This window comes from Rosa chinensis, chromosome 1 (genome assembly GCF_002994745.2).
Source record: "Rosa chinensis cultivar Old Blush chromosome 1, RchiOBHm-V2, whole genome shotgun sequence".
Classification (NCBI taxonomy): Eukaryota; Viridiplantae; Streptophyta; class Magnoliopsida; order Rosales; family Rosaceae; genus Rosa; species Rosa chinensis.
In genome coordinates this window covers 25,290,567-25,307,679 of record NC_037088.1, presented here as the reverse complement: position 1 = coordinate 25,307,679, position 17,113 = coordinate 25,290,567, and the positions used below count along the sequence as shown (strand labels likewise).

The window sequence follows — 17,113 nt, the reverse complement described above, 5'->3', positions numbered from 1 at the left end:
TTCTATTTAAACCCTATTACCACTAGGTCAAGTAACCTAGAGTTTGGGTCAGACACATAAATAGGGATTTACTTGAACAGCTTTATAATTATTGGATTTAATTATTTATGAATATGTATAATTATTTATATTCTTCGTCTTGTGGATTTTTTAGTGAATTTAATCAATTTATGCATTTTTTTTAGTTAAATGGGTCGCATTGTTAACCCTTAAATGGGTCGTTTTGTCTAACACGACACGACCTATTTGTTAAATGGGTTAAGCGAGTTGGAAACGGGTAACCCGTTTAATAAACATGATTGGGTTTGGGTTTAAATTTTTGACACGATTATTAAATGGGCTGGGTTTAGGTTTGTATCTTGCGACACGACAAATACTTTGACCCGATACCGACCCAATCCAACACGACTCATTGACAGCCCTACCCACAGATCGGAAACCACATTAAAAAAAAAAAAAACCGGCTTAATTACTGATTTACTTTTACTATGGTGTCAATTTTCTACTTTAATTAAGATTTATTTTTACCAATTTACTATCTTAGAATTCCCAAATTAGGTACTTCGCTACCAAACCATCAATTAGCTAGTTTCTATATAAAAAACCCTGGGCCGACTTTTTCCAGAACCCTAACAGGGGCAGGTTAGATAAAAATGAAAATCAACATTTTCATGAACTAGTACAATTCAAATCAGCAATCATACTTTGAAATTAAATAACTAGTATGAAAATGAAAGAATTTTTTCATTGGAATCTCTAAATTGACTCACTTGACATCTAATATTTTTCACACCACTCTTTATCATTTTAAAATAAAATTTTTTGATTCGTAGATCTCTCTAAAATTCTTAAAATGACGTTAGATACTTGATTTATCTATACATCACTAAACTACTCACTCCATTGCTTTATTTATTTATTTATTTATTTTTTGGGTCAGACTAACAGTTAGAGTTTTACATTTGCTATTGGCAACATGAAAATGTGAAATCAAATTAAAAACATGATTTGATATAAGTCTAATCCTCATAGCCCCGCCCATTTTCTTTAAATTGAAATGTGGAATTTCCAAGCTACTTCTCACCAGTAAAGTCTTTGATATATTTTGTCCAAACCTCTTGTAAATATTGAAGTCTCCATCAACTTTTAAATAGGACCAGTCAGTCCAACCGCAACCTAGCTGTAATGAAAGACTTGGACTAAGGGAGAACTATTCAGCTGTTTCTTATAATTGACATCTCCATCAATGAGCACCGTACCCTCTGAAATCCTCTTTATATACGTTGTCCCAGTCTGTATTTGTAGACTTCATTATTTTTTATTTTTCATTTTTCATTTTTTGTTACAATTTGTAGACTTCACTATTAATTGATCAGACAACCTGCACATAGAAAGAAACTCAAAATGCAACTGGATGGAAGCTATCTAACTGGAAATGGTCGACATTGATCAGGTCTTTTCCTTGGACATAAATAATTCGCTCCGCCATCCTGGTCAATATCAAGTGTACCACTTATATGACAGTTCCTCATTGAAAACGTTAACCACATAACTTCTCATCCTTGGCTCCCTGGCCCTTGCCACACAGAGTTGAGAGTCCCATCTATTATTGCAGAATACTCCAACGTATAGAAAACTCCATGAATGCCTTTTCTTGTAGTCAAGTCCGTCAATTTGTAAAGAGTACTATTCCATTTCCACAACCTCAACCTGACTCCGGTCTCTGTAATTGAAGACTTACTTGACCATCTCCATCAATGAGCGCCTTCCCTCTCAAGTCTAGTCCATCTCTGCATTTGTCATAGTCTTCAGTATTAATTGATCGTTCAACTTGCATATTGAAGGATACACATAATTCAAATTGCTATCTTGCTGGAAGTGATAGATCGAGCTAGATCACTACGACATTAGGACATGGAAGAAATTCAAAGTCTGTGTTGCATTAGTCGACATAGGTAATTAGCTCCTGCCTTCCTTGATCAAAGTCTGTGTTACCTTGATCATCCATTCAAATTCTGTGCCACTTATACAACAGTTCCTTGTTGAAAACGTTAACCACATAATTTCTCCTAGTTGTTCATGTCATAGGCTCCATGGTAATAGATTCTTTTTTTTTCTTTTTTTTTTCGTTTTGTTCTTTTTACTGCTAATACACATTTTATTAATAGAGGCTAAGATGAGCAGTTTGGCAAAACAATCTCCAACTGATATATAATTGCTAGGGTGTACCGTGCCGGCCAGTCAGGAGATGATAGCAAGGCCATGCATATTGATACGAATATCATGAACTTGTGACGAAGTGAACGCGTACTGCAAGTTAAATTGAAGTGTCAGACATTTCGATCAAGTTCAAACTAGGGTATCAAGTTGAAAAGGGGTGTAAAATTGGCTCCAAGTTTTAGAAGTGCTGCAGCATTTATACCATATAAGACAAAAAGGGGTGTAAAATTCTCTGAAATAAGAACTACTTTAGTAACTGATCAGGACAAAAGTAAAAGTTCCTTAGTTTAAAGCCGAACTCGTAAATGATTGACTTTCAAAGTTTCAATGCATACAAAGTTACAAATAGTTGTACAAGTTTTACTCTAATTCAGCAATTGCTTCTAACTCAAGGTTCAAGCGTCGTAAAGCTGGGAGAATTGCATTTGTTCTAGTAGGACCTGTAGAGCCAAAAGGATTAGGCGGCATACTTAAGTTTTCTCTTCCTTCCAACATATGAACCACTACTTTCATGGATGGACGATCCACCGGGTGCCATTGTATGCACCAAAGTCCCACAATCGCCAATTCTTTTGCAATTGTAGAATCTGATCCTTCTTCTCCAATATCCATACGCAAGTCTTGTCCTCCTTCTAGGAGATTATAGATCCACTCTGGATAGTAAATGTCACTAGCATCATTAATGGTGGGACCAATATTCTGTTAGTGTGAGTCATAGTTCCCTATTAGGAATAGACTAACAAGGGAATATATTATTGTAACTACTTACCTTGTATATGTTGTGTAGTACAGTAGTACACAATAGTAGTAGTACATTGTAGTACGATTGTAATCTGTTTATTTACACCACAGAATGGGTGTAATGAAATATCTGAAAATTCATTCTCTCAATCTTGTCTTATTTGACTTGGTATCAGAGCAAAGATCCGAGAGGACTTTGTCTCTTTCTATTTTTTGTTTGAGGAATTAATTCAAAAACCCCATTGTTAGGGTTATTGATTTGTCCAAGAACGATTAGAGCATCTTCTTCTTGGACATCATTCATACAAACCTGTCTCTCAGGGTTATTGATCTGTCCAAGAACGATTAGAGCATCTTCTTCTTGGACATCATTCAGACAAACCTGTCTCTACAAGACCGCTTGCGTCTTCCTCCAGCACCGAAGGTCAGCTTGTCCAGTTCGTCCTTCCCCACGCCACCTGCTGACAACCCAGACCTCCATCGCTCCTCCTTCTGACCGGAGTTTCTCAGTTCGCAGCCTAGATCGCCGTCGCTTCTCTCCGACCGGATTCTGCAGTTCGCAACCCAGATCGCCGTCCCCTTTCTTCGACTGGATTCGCCCACCGTCGGTTTCTTCGTCGCCCAGAAAGCCGCGCGTCGTTGCCTAGATCTGCAGTTCGCAACCCAGATCGCCGTCCCCTTTCTTCGACTGGATTTGCCCACACTCGGTCTCTTCGTCGCCCAGAAAGCCGCTCGTCAGACCAATCTTTGCTCAGTTTCCGGCGTCGCTGCCCGTTCTCCGGTCGAGTCGACTCCATCTCGGGTCAGTCGCCCACTCGTTCATCACTGTCGGTTCTCCAGTCGGGTCAGGCCGCACACTAATTCAACCCGGCTCATTGTTCCAGAAGGAGGAGCTTCACTCGGTCAACTCACCTCACCCAACTCAGCCACACACGTGGTAACAGTCAGCCCATACCTCAGGTTCCATGCAAAAAAAAAAAAAAAAAAAAAAGAAGAAAGAAAGAAAAAAAAAAATCAACTGTTATTATTTGTTTATTTCCGCTGCGTACTTTGGGATTTATATATATTTTCTATTGTATTATTGCAATGGGTGGTGATGACAGTAAAAGTCAGAGTTCTAAGACCAATGAGGTCCAGAGGGTTGTAGTGTCTGTGCGAAGTTCAGATGGAGGTTCTTTTAGGGATTGTGGTAAGATTGGTATGGCTTTAAAGGTTTCTAACTTTGTTGGTTTTGATACATGGATTATTGATTCTGGTGCCTCCGATCATATGACTTATGATAAATCATATTTTACTACCTTGTCTTCTCCACCAGTGTCCTATGTCACCAATGCCAATGGTGAGGCTTTTCCTGTGTTAGGGTCCGGGTCAGTGCGTATTACTCCCACTTTAGAGCTTCATAATGTGTTATATGTACCTGACTTGTCTCATCACTTGATATCTGTTCCATAGTTGAATACTGAGTCTAAATGCTCCATAACCTTTTATCCTATGTATGTGATTTTTCAGGATCTTCTCACCAGGGAGATAGTCGGTCGGGGGTATCTGAGGGGCAGGTTGTTCCATCTGGATCAGACATACGCGGGAGAGAAACCAGGAGCACAGTCCCGAGTCGCTTTGACTTCGAATTCTGATAAGATAAGTGAAATTTGGTTGTGGCATCGCTGTTTAGGGCATCCTTCTTTTAGTCTTATGAAAACAACCATGCCTACTCTGTTTCTTGGTGTGAATAAGTCTGCTTTACGTTGTGAAACATGTGTTTTGGCCAAGAGTCATCGTGCTACTTATTCTCCTAGAGTGTCTAATAAAAGTTCTATTCCTTTTGAGTTGATTCATTCTGATGTTTGGGAACCTTCTAGAGAGCCCACTGTATCGGGTATGAGATATTTTGTGTTGTTTATTGATGATTGTACGAGATTGTCATGGGTTGCCCTTCTTAAAACCAAAGATGAAGTCTTTCCAGCTTTCCAAACTTTCCGTACTCTTGTTCAAACACAGTATCATAGCACCATTAAAGTCCTTCGTTCTGACAATGGGGGGGAATATGTTAATCATGTTTTCCAAGAGTTTTTTAACACCCATGGGATTGTTCACCAAACCACATGTCCACAAACACCTGAACAAAATGGAGTGTCTGAAAGGAAAAACCGTCATTTACTTGATATGGCTCGTGCCCTTCTCTTTAGTGCCCATATGCCTAAGTATCTTTGGGGCGATGCTGTATATGCTTCCTCCCATCTTATCAATCGTCTTCCCTCTAGTGTCCTTTAGGGAAAAATTCCATTTGAGGTTCTTGCATCTCATGTCTCCTTACCTTCATTCCATAATCTTCCAGCTCGTGTCTTTGGTTGTGTTGCTTTTGTCCATGTTCCTAAGAACCAGAGGTCTAAATTGGATGCCCGGGCACTTAAGTGTGTGTTTGTTGGCTACGGAGGGTATCAGAAAGGGTACAAGTGCTTTCATCCACCTACCAGGAAGTACTATATCACTATGGATGTCACTTTCTTTGAGGACATGAGTTATTTTACCTCTTCCGATACAGCTCTTCAGGGGGAGAATTCATTTTTTGAAGAGCTGTATCATGGAGAGGGGGAGGAATCAGAAGGAGGAGAAGAAGCAGGTGGTATTTTGACAGATCCAATTGAGACCATTAGCTCACCGCCAGAAGGAGAAGCTCCAAACATCCAAGCACCAGTTTCTATGGCGGAAAATGATGTTACAGATACAACTCCAAACATCCAAGCACCAGTCTCTATGGCCGAAAATGATGTTGAAGACACAACTGTCCCTCCTACCATTACTTCTACCCCTGACCCACAGCTTCCTGGTACTGAAGATCACTCATGTGAGGTATGTCCACCCACTATTACTAGTAGTAATGAGTCTAATGTTGGGCAATATGTGTTACCAAATAGGACCACTCGGGGTCAATCAGCCAAAATATATGAACCTACCCTTACTGCCAAATCAAAATACCCAGTTGCCAATTATATGTCCACTAGGAGGTTGTCTAAGTCATATGAATCTTTTGTGAATCAAATATCTGCTGTATCAGTACCTAACAAAGTGCAGGATGCATTGGGGGACCCAAATTGGAGGAAGGCAATGGAGGAAGAGTTGGAGGCATTGCAGAAGAGCAATACTTGGCAACTTGTGCCTCCACCACAAGGCAAGAAGGCTGTAGGTTGTCGTTGGGTGTTTACCGTGAAGCATAATGCAGATGGATCAGTGATTCGATACAAAGCACGCCTTGTAGCAAAGGGGTTTACTCAGACGTATGGTATTGACTACGATGAAACGTTTGCTCCTGTTGCTAAGATGACCACTATTCGGGTTCTGCTCTCAATCGCTGCTAGTTTAAACTGGCCACTCCGACAGTTTGATGTCAAGAATGCATTTCTACATGGAGAGTTAGCCGAGGAAGAAGTGTACATGAGCCTTCCACCTGGATATGTAGTTGATTCTCCTGGTGATTTTGTATGCAGATTGAGAAAATCTCTGTATGGTCTTAAACAGTCACCTCATGCTTGGTTTGGAAGATTTTCACAGTTCATGCGGAAGGTTGGTTACAGACAGAACAACTCAGACCATACCTTGTTCCTTAAGCATCAACAAGGGAAGGTAACAGCTCTAATTATTTATGTGGATGATATGGTAATCACTGGTAATGATACTGTTGAGATAGATAGACTGCAGAGACAGTTAGCCTCTGAGTTTGAGATGAAGGACTTGGGTGAACTTAAGTACTTCTTAGGAATTGAGGTAGCCAGGGGGAGAGAAGGAATCTATCTGTGCCAGAGGAAGTACGTTCTTGACTTGCTGACAGAGACAGGTTTGTTAGATTGCAGACCTGTTGATACTCCTATTGAGCAGAACCATTGTTTAGCTGAGTATCCAGATCAGGTACCTGCTGATCGAGCTCGCTATCAGAGGTTGGTTGGGCGCCTGATTTATTTGGCTCATACTAGACCGGATGTTGCATATGCAGTGAGTGTGGTAAGTCAGTTCATGCATAACCCGAGTGAGAGTCATATGGATGCTGTTATGCGAATTTTGAAGTACTTAAAGTCAGCTCCAGGAAGGGGAGTACTGTTTTCTAAACACAGCAACATTCTTGAGGTTTGTGGCTTCACAGATGCAGATTGGGCTGGGAACATCACAGACAGGAGGTCAACATCGGGTTACTTTACCTTTGTGGGAGGTAATTTGGTTACATGGAAGAGTAAGAAACAGAAAGTTGTGGCACGATCTAGTGCTGAGGCTGAGTATAGGGGTATGGCTCACGGAGTGTGTGAATTGTTGTGGCTAAGAAATTTGTTACGTGATTTGGGCTTCAAACTCAAGAGTACCATGCAGTTGTATTGTGACAACAAGGCAGCCATTGACATATCACAAAATCCGGTACAGCATGATCGTACTAAGCATGTGGAGGTTGATCGTCACTTTATAAAGGAGAAGCTAGATGCCAAAATTATTAGTTTTCCTTTTGTTCCAACTGAAGAGCAACTTGCAGATGTACTTACCAAAGGAGTTTCCAGGAAGGCGTTTTATGACTCACTTAGCAAGTTGGGCATGGTTGATGTATATGAGCCAACTTGAGGGGGAGTGTTAGTGTGAGTCATAGTTCCCTATTAGGAATAGACTAACAAGGGAATATATTATTGTAACTACTTACCTTGTATATGTTGTGTAGTACAGTAGTACACAATAGTAGTAGTACATTGTAGTACGATTGTAATCTGTTTATTTACACCACAGAATGGGTGTAATGAAGTATCTGAAAATTCATTCTCTCAATCTTGTCTTATTTGACTTATTCTTCCTACCTCCAACGATCTCCAGCAACAACATTCCGAAGCTATAGACATCAGACTTGTAAGACACATTTCCAAAATTTCTGGAGAAAACTTCAGGTGCAATGTAGCCCATGGTGCCCCTAGCCGTAGTCATTGACACAATACTTTGATCCTTGGAACATAACTTGGCCAAACCAAAATCAGAAATTTTTGGAGTGAAGTTGTGGTCTAGCAAAACATTATGAGGTTTGATATCAAAATGGAGGATTCGTTGATCACATCCTTGGTGGAGATATTCAATTCCTTTGGCTATTCCTAGAGAAATATCTTTCAACTTATCCCAACCAAGGAAACCATTCTTATTGTTTGCTGAGGAAATGAAATCTTGTAATGAACCATTGGGGAAGTACTCATAAACAAGAGCTCTTCTGTATCCATCAGCACAAAAGCCAACCATTCGAACCACGTTGACATGGTGGATATGACCCATTGCTCCCACTTCATTGACAAACTCTTCCCCATTTCCCTTAGAATTATTTAGGACTTTGACAGCAACAAAGAATTCAGAAGAGAGACTTCCTTTAAAAACAGTTCCATAGGCTCCTTCACCAGCTTTTCCTTGAATTCATTTGTAATCCTCTTAATATCTGCATAAGAATATCTGCTTGGCTTGAGAGCTTTGTAATCCTCTAAAAATCTTATAACCTTGAATTGATGTTCATTTTCATTTCTATTCCATGTATAGAAAGTCTGGCTCCATAACCATCGTCAAAACCAAAATACAGAACCCCATCTTCAAAGACCGCAACCTCTCGGACACGTTGAGCATCCCATCGCAGATCCTCAAACAAGTGCTGCCTCAAAGGCCATGTCCGATAAATACTGCCGCCACCAACAAGAGAGCAAAACCAATCAGTCCGGTCTGATTGAAACTTCAGATCATATTATCCAACATCACCAAATCCCATAACCCAGGCAAAATCTGAGGCTATAGCCACATCTTCAGAACGAGGACACTCCACCACAAGGATCTCCCCAATCACAGCGATCGCATTCACTACCAGAAAAGATGAAGCAAGAAGGATGGTCAGACATGCTGATATCATTGCAGCTATCAGACGATGGCCAGGTACAGTACAGGGCTAGGTCCTCTACCAAACCTTAACAGAACGCGCTAACTCAGAGAGAGAAAAATATAATTTTTCACTGTAGTGATAACATAAATTATTTATATTAATTGGTTGTGGTTTTTTATGTATTTACTTTTATTTTTATTTTTTTCCTTTTACAAAAGCATATTTTCTCGTACTCATGTATCTTTTAATTTTAACCTTTTATTTTCTTGTTTCAGAATTTGTTTTTTTTTTTTGTCATCGTCTCCTACTCTTATGACCAAGTGGCGTTATTTAGGTAAGAGAAAAATTTAGCTAGTTTTTTTTGTTGTCGTCTTCTGCTCACATTGATGTCAAAATACATCTTTGGATATCACATTGATACTTTTGAGAATTAAGATATCAAATTGGTCTTGACAGCATAGGTTAAGAACGGTAGCTAAATTTTTATGTTTAAGTAAGGACTATTTATGATTTTCCCTTCAAGATCGGGTCATTATGTATAATTAGTCTCTCATTATTCATCTCTGCTATATCTTTGATAACTAGGTCTAGTGATATAATAATTCTCTCCATTGTAAGTCGAGTTCAGTTAACCTATATGGCTATATGCGTGGGGTTAGATATCTATTCCAATGACCAAATATTCATCCAAGATCCGAGCGACATAAGAAACAAGTAAACATTTTGACTTGGGCCCGAAAAAGCTGTGCCAGTGCCCCAGGCCAGTGGCCCCAACATACGGCTGACACTTGGTTTACATGTATGCCGTTAATATCCAGTAGCCAGGAGTATAATCACCACCAAACCATGGATTTTTATTTGTTGTCAAGATCTATTTATCTTCTTTTGCGTTTTATATTCTCTACTTACAAGATGAACTGCATGCAAAGTAGTGTGAATTAGGTGGCTTAATTTGACCAGGATGTGTCTTGCCTGTTGCATGGAACATTGATTCAACTTAAAAGACTTGCGAGAAGATACAAACAAGACTAACCGGAAAGTATCAATGAGCACACTTAATATTTTGTCTCCGGAGGAACCAAAACCCACATAGCACTTCAAGTTTCCATCATGCATCCCCGTCAAAGACTTCAAAACATGTCTCTCTCATCCCACATCCCTAAAGACTGGAATATAAACATTTCCAGGCTATTTCTTCTCAAATTGATTATCACATCAATCATCCCTCACTCTCGACCCTCAAGAAACTTCAAAGAACGTAACCAAGAAAAAAAATAGAAGAAAAAGTTGGGCTAACCTTGAATTCTTTTGTTTTGATAAAACTCGACAAGTAAGGGAAATTAAGTTTTCTACAATTATGTGTAGAACTTGTTATACTGTAGACTCATCAATTGGAAATTATGCTCCCAGATGTAATAAGGAAATTGAACTGTTGGGGATTAGTTTGCCAAATTGGTGTATTTAGCCAGTAAAAGACCAAAACGATGTTGGAAATAAAATTAATTTAGAATTATATTGAGAGTTATGGTGAGAACTATGCTGAGAATATTGGTAAGAGTTAGTGGCTTCATAGGTTATGAGAGTTAAGAAGGCTTAACGTTAGTGTAACGGTCTAATACTTATGTCCATTAATTGTAATGTCATACTTATGAAATTTTCTAATGTATGCCTATATAAGTAGACTAGTCTAGTTGAGTAAGGCGTGTAAAAGAGTAGTTGTGGAAGTATTATCCAAACTACTTTAGTACTAGGTAGTTTGAGATCGAGTCTCGTCCATATCTCTCTGGAAGCTCTGTACATGCCTTTGGGTGGTACATCTCCCATATTATGTGTCATTCATGCACCATATCTCTCTACCCAAAATAGGATTTTCAATATTTACGCTTCCGCTAATATCTAACAAAGGAAAAAGAAGTTATGACAAAAAAAAAAAAAAAAACGTAGAGTCCATGACGAGAACAACTAGGTGAGGTTATGTGTTTAACCTTTTCAACCGGGGACTGTTGTAAGATTGGCACACTTGATATCGAAAAGGATGGCGGAGCGAGTTACCTATGTCGAAGGAAACAAAGATTGTGAATTTCTTCCATGTCGATCTTAAGTCGTAGCAAACTAGCTAGCTCGTTCGATCGATCATTTTCAGCTATACAACAAATTGAATTTTGTTTAAGGATATCTCTATTTGTGTTTGGCCCAAACTCTAGGTTACTTGACCTAGTGGTAATAAGGTTAAATTAGAAGGATCTAGATTCCTATTCAATGTACGATTACTTTCCTTGTACGATTGAGATTCTATGTATTGTAATCCTCTATATAAAGAGGCCCCTATTATCAATGAGAATACACGGCAAATTCCTCTCAAATTCAGTTTCTCTAAAACACGTTATCAGCACGAAGCCCTAACCCTGAAAACCCTAATTTCGTAACCTCCAAAATCCTGCAACCACCGCCCCACATATCGAAGCCCTACTCCCAAGGAGCCCAGAACTGGCGGCGGAACCACTGGAACTGGCCGGAAAACCCCTGAACCGGCCGTCGGAAAAATCGAACCGGCCCCTGCCCTGTGCCTACCCCTGCGAACCCTGCCAAGCAGCTGCCGAGATATGCCGAGCCTTGTGCCTGCACCTGCCTAGACCTACCGACAGCCCCTGCAAGCCTCCTGCCGAGAGCTGCCGAGACCTGCCGAGACACCTGCCGAACCCTGCGCACCCCTGTGCCTGCCCCTGTCGATATCTGCCGAAAGCTCCGCATAGCCCCTGCCGACACCTGCCGACACCTGCGCACCCTTATGCCTGCATCTGCCGACAGCTGCCTAGCACCTGCCGAGCATCTGCCTGCCAGCCCTGCACAGCCCCTGCAGCAACCCTGCCCACCTCCGGCCACTTTTCCGGCCATCTTCAACGACTTTTCCGGTCAAGATTTCTGGCTATTTTTCAAGGTAAACTTTTCTAAAAGTTCCCGTTTTTGAAGTTTTTTTTTATTTCTTCTTCTTTTCTCGGGGACTTCCAACATCCCTTCTTCTTCTACCCCCCTTTCTTCTTCATAGGGAAGACCAATAGCCGAACTGTGGGGGTTCGTGCTCACTCCAAGCTTGGAGCTTGTAGAGACCTCCAAACTTAGAGTTTGTTGAGAAGAAAACGATCGACCACATACATCGTCGTTTCGATCTAATCCAAAACCCCTCTTGGAATCGGATTTTATTGGAAGCGACTACGCTTAGAAAAATCCCTAATTTCTTGGAAGCGACTACGCTCAGAAATTATATAGTTTTTTCGTGGTAGCCTTCTTCGCTCCGAAACTAACCCTATTTTCTTGTTGTTTTTCAGGATGAATAACCTGAACAAGTTGAGCTTCGCTCCACTAGAGACAACAGGTGCAGGATACCACAAGTGGGTCCGTGATGTGCGCCAGCATCTTAAGGCTGATGGGATCCTAAGTACGATCCAAGAGCCAAGTCAGGACGTACGTACTCCTCAACAAGCTGCTGCTTTTGAAGAAAATAGAGCTACGAGAGAGGCGAATGAAGCTAAAGCCATCATTCTCATGACAAGGCACATGAATGACACGCTCCAAAATGAGTACCTCAATGAGGAAGACCCAAGAAAACTATGGGTGGAACTCGAGCAGCGTTTTGGCAACGTCCGTGATTCCCTGCTTCCAGACTTAGAAGTGAGATGGCATAGCCTCCGCTTCTGTGATTTCAAGTCTGTACTTGACTACAATTCAGAAGCACTTCGTATCAAGTCTATGATGGAATTCTGTGGGCAGAACATCACTAATACGATGTTGATCGAGAAGACTCTCTCCACTTTCCCCGTCTCTGCATTGATGATAGCCAAAAACTATCGGATTGATGTCAATGCTAGACACTTCACAAGATTTCATGAGCTAATTGGTGCCATGAACGTAGCTGAAAAGCACGACAACATACTTGTGAAGAACTATAACTCTAGACCCGTGGGAACCAAGTCAATTCCGGAGTCTAATTATAGTCGCGCCCCCAAGGGAGGACGCAATGATCGAAACCCTAAGAGTAGGGATAATTCTGGACGTTCTGGTCCATATTCTCGCCCTAAAGAGGAAGGAAATCTCCAAGATAGGCGTACACGGAACCGTGGAGGTAAACATGTAAAGAGAGAGAGAGGCCAAGCCTCCGGTTATGGTGGTAAGGCCACCAAAGGCAATAACCGTCTACAAAACGCCCCCAGAGCGCCTCGATCAAGGGAATCTGACCATAATGATGCTCGTCTCAGATGTGGATTAAGTGGACATTAGGGAAAGAAGTGTACTGCATCCCAGAATGTTGCAAACGCATACAAGATGTATCGTGAAGCAAGGGAGGCACATTACATGGAACAAGAAGATCAAGATGGAGATCTCGATCTAAGGGTGGAAGACTACAAGGATCAAGACCCAGAAACTGGCGATTTGGTTTAAGTCTTTCTATTTCCAAGAGATGTAGGCAATTGCCATATTATTTTTGTAGTAGATGCCAATGCTATTAGTCTTTCTTCAAAGTAGGCGCATGCAATGTGAGTGTGATGTCTAGGAAGGTTTTGAGATCAGTGGTACTTAAGTGAGCCTCGCTCCACCGACATCTCTCTACTCACCTGGTCACATTTACATTGGAATTACCGAAAGGAGTTAGACGACTACCATTGTTTTGCATTAACTAGTTTATTGGATTAGATTTCCTTTGGTTAAAGAAACGATGATGTAATTCCGTTTGGCTTATTAATAAAAGTTGAGTTCTTTTCTTTATGACTCCTTTTTTAATTACGAGCTTTTCTTTTAGGAATGGATGAACTTCAATGTCTTGCGGATAGTGCGACTACGCACACCATTCTACGACATAGGCAATTATTCTTGGAGATGTTACCTACATATTCATCTGTGACTACGATGGCTGGGCCATCAAGTTTAGTTCAAGGACATGGAATGACCCAATTCCTTTTGCCCAATGGCACCTTGATTAAAGTCACTGAAGCTCTCTACGCTCCTAAGGCGAATCGAACCTTATTGAGCTTTAAAGATATTAGAGCCAACGGATTCCATGCGGAAACGCATATTGAGAACGGAATAGAATTCCTTTGCATTACCTCTAATGATTGCGGAAGAAAGCGCATCTTAGAGAAGCTTATGTGTCAATCTAGTGGACTTTATGTCACTACAATTCGACCTATTGAATCCAATAATGTCATAAGAGAAGATCTCTTGGATTCAGACACATATTGGCTTTGGCATGACCGACTAGGACATCCTGGTGGTGATATGATGCTCCGTATACTAAAGACTTCACACGGACATCCATTCTTTAGAGTGAGAAGAAGCAAGAATCGAAAATTGATTCCAGGACTTAGCAAGACCGCAACAATTGCAGCATCTGGAGCTGCAGCCATCTTGGGGCGCCATAGGGCCGCCCAAGTCCCATGTGGTGACGCCATTAATGGCGCCAACCATGAGCATAACGCCATGGTTGTTCCTCCTAGTGGCCATGACGCCACACACACCAATTTCCATGGCTCTAACGCCATAATAGGAGATGTAGTCACACACTTTGCTTCTAATAGCGCTACAGACGCTCAGGCCCAACCAAAATCCTCATTGGTTGCTTCTAAGGCCCCTCGCTCTTTCTGCAAGGCCTGTTCCTTCGGGAAATTAGGACAGAGACCGTCCTACGCAAAGGATCCCAAAATACTCATTCCGTTCTAACAGAGGATCCAAGGGGATATCTGTGGACCAATTCAACCACTATGCGGACCTTTTAAATACTTTATGGTATTGGTTGATGCATCGACACGCTGGTCACATGTCGCGCTACTGTCCACTCGAAATGCTGCTTATGCTAAACTCCTCGCCCAGATTATCCGTCTACGGGCTCACTACCCTGACCATCCTATTAAGTCAATTCGACTTGATAATGTTGGGGAGTTTACATCGAAAACATTCGATGACTATTGCATGTCACTGGGGATTGATGTAGAGCATCCAGTTCTCCATGTTCATACCCAAAATGGTCTCGCAGAAGCCGCTATCAAACGACTACAGATGATAGCACGGACATTGGTTATGCGCACCAATCTTCCTGTTTCTGCTTGGGGATATGCAATATTGTATGCAGCGACGCTAATTCGTCTACAACCCACTGCCACCCAATCTTACTCTGCGTTACAGCTAGTGACTGGATACGAGCCTGATATCTCGCACTTACGCATCTTTTGGTGTGCCATTTATGTGCCTATTACGCCGCCACAGCGTACTAAGATGGGTCTACAACGACAAATGGGCATTTATGTTGGATATGAATCTCCAGCGATAATCCGCTACTTTGAACCCTTGACAGGCGATCTCTTTACCGCTAGATTTGCGGATTGTCACTTTAATGAGACAGTCTTCCCATTGTTAGGGGGAGATAAGAACACATATGTTCAACAGGAACGACAGGAATTGTCGTGGTCTGTCCCCACTATGTCTCATCTCGATCCCCGTACCGCACAGTCCGAACTTGAAGTGCGAAGAATAATTGAGCTCCAGAACGTAGCAGACACTCTGCCTGATGCGTTTTCTGATGTTGCCAAAGTGACGAGATCACACATACCTGCTGCAAACGTGCCTGCAAGGATCGATGTCCCAAATACTGGACATCACGCCTCTCCTGTGACACCAGGAGATGGCGCCATTGCCCAACATGGCAATGATGTGGCATCTATGGTCGCAGGTCCCGCAAGAAAGCGCAGTAGACCGATTGGTTCGAAGGATACTCGCCCTAGAAAGAGAGCGAACGAGGCACAAACAAATCCTTTGATCATCGATACTCAAAATCCGTCCCATGACAATGTTCCGAATTATGGTTATGTCCAAGAGACATCATTGGGGGACGCCTCATTGCCAGAACCTATCCCTGAGAACGTAGAGATCTCTGTTAATTACACTAGTGTACATGGGACGTGGGAAAGAAACTCCATCATCATTGATGATGTATTCGCGTATTCAATGGCACGTGAGATTATTAAGACCGATGACATCGAACCACGCTCCGTTGATGAATGTCAACGTAGAGCCGATTGGCCAAAGTGGAAAGATGCGATCCAGGCAGAACTTGATTCTCTAGCGAAAAGAAAGGTATTCGGACCAGTTGTGCCAATACTGCCCAACACCAAACCAGTTGGTCACAAATGGGTATTCGTTAGAAAGCGTAATGAGAAAAACGAGATTGTAAGGTACAAAGCTCGCCTTGTTGCACAAGGTTTCTCACAACGCCCTGGAATCGACTACGAGGAGATCTATTCTCCCGTAATGGACGTCATAACGTTCCGCTACCTTGTCAGTTTGGTGGTTTCCGAAAAACTGAACATGCAGCTTATGGATGTGGTTACTGCGTATCTATATGGGGATCTAGATACAGAGATATACATGAAGATTCCAGATGGAATTCAGTTACCCAAATCAAGTGGCTCTAAACCACAGAGCGCGTTTGCAATTAGATTGAAACGCTCACTATATGGATTGAAACAATCCGGACGGATGTGGTATAACCGTCTAAGTGACTACTTGATTGGAAAGGGATATGTCAACAATGAACTATGCCCATGTGTGTTCATAAAAGGGACAAGTTCCGGATTTGCAATAGTAGCGGTTTATGTCGATGACATGAACATAATTGGCACCCTTAAAGAGTTAAGGGAAACCGCTGAACACTTGAAATCCGAGTTTGAGATGAAAGATCTTGAGAAAACACGGTTTTGCCTCGGTTTAGAACTTGAGCACCGTAGAGATGGTATCCTGATTCATCAATCAGCTTATACCCAAAAGATGCTTAGGCGTTTCAACACTGATAAGATTAAGCCTTCAAGCACCCCAATGGTCGTCCGTAGTCTTAATCCAAAGAAAGATCAATTTCGTCCAAAAGATGACGATGAAGATGTGCTAGAGGCAGAAGTGCCCTACCTAAGTGCAATAGGCACATTATTGTACTTAGCACAATGCACAAGACCGGATATCTCATTCGCTGTGAACTTGCTAGCTAGATATAGCTCTGCGCCTACACGACGTCATTGGACTGGTGTTAAAGATATCTTTCGATACCTAAGTGGTACGATCGATATGGGCTTGTTCTATCCCTACAGAGAGAAGATGGATTCGGACCCATCAAGTGCCAGGGACGCCACACATGGTGGACTGCGTTCCCTCTCCCCATCCCAAAACGATATAAGTGTTTTGGAAGGTTTTGCTGATATTGGGTACCTCTCTGACCCACACAAAGGTCGCTCCCAAACTGGT

The 17,113-nt window shown here is 41.7% G+C and overlaps 1 pseudogene; it reads right to left on the bottom strand.

Moving 5' to 3' along the window:
- Positions 1–2,580: 2,580 nt before the first annotated feature.
- Positions 2,581–9,949, bottom strand: LOC112163737 (annotated as a pseudogene).
- Between the last annotated feature and the right edge of the window lie 7,164 nt (positions 9,950–17,113).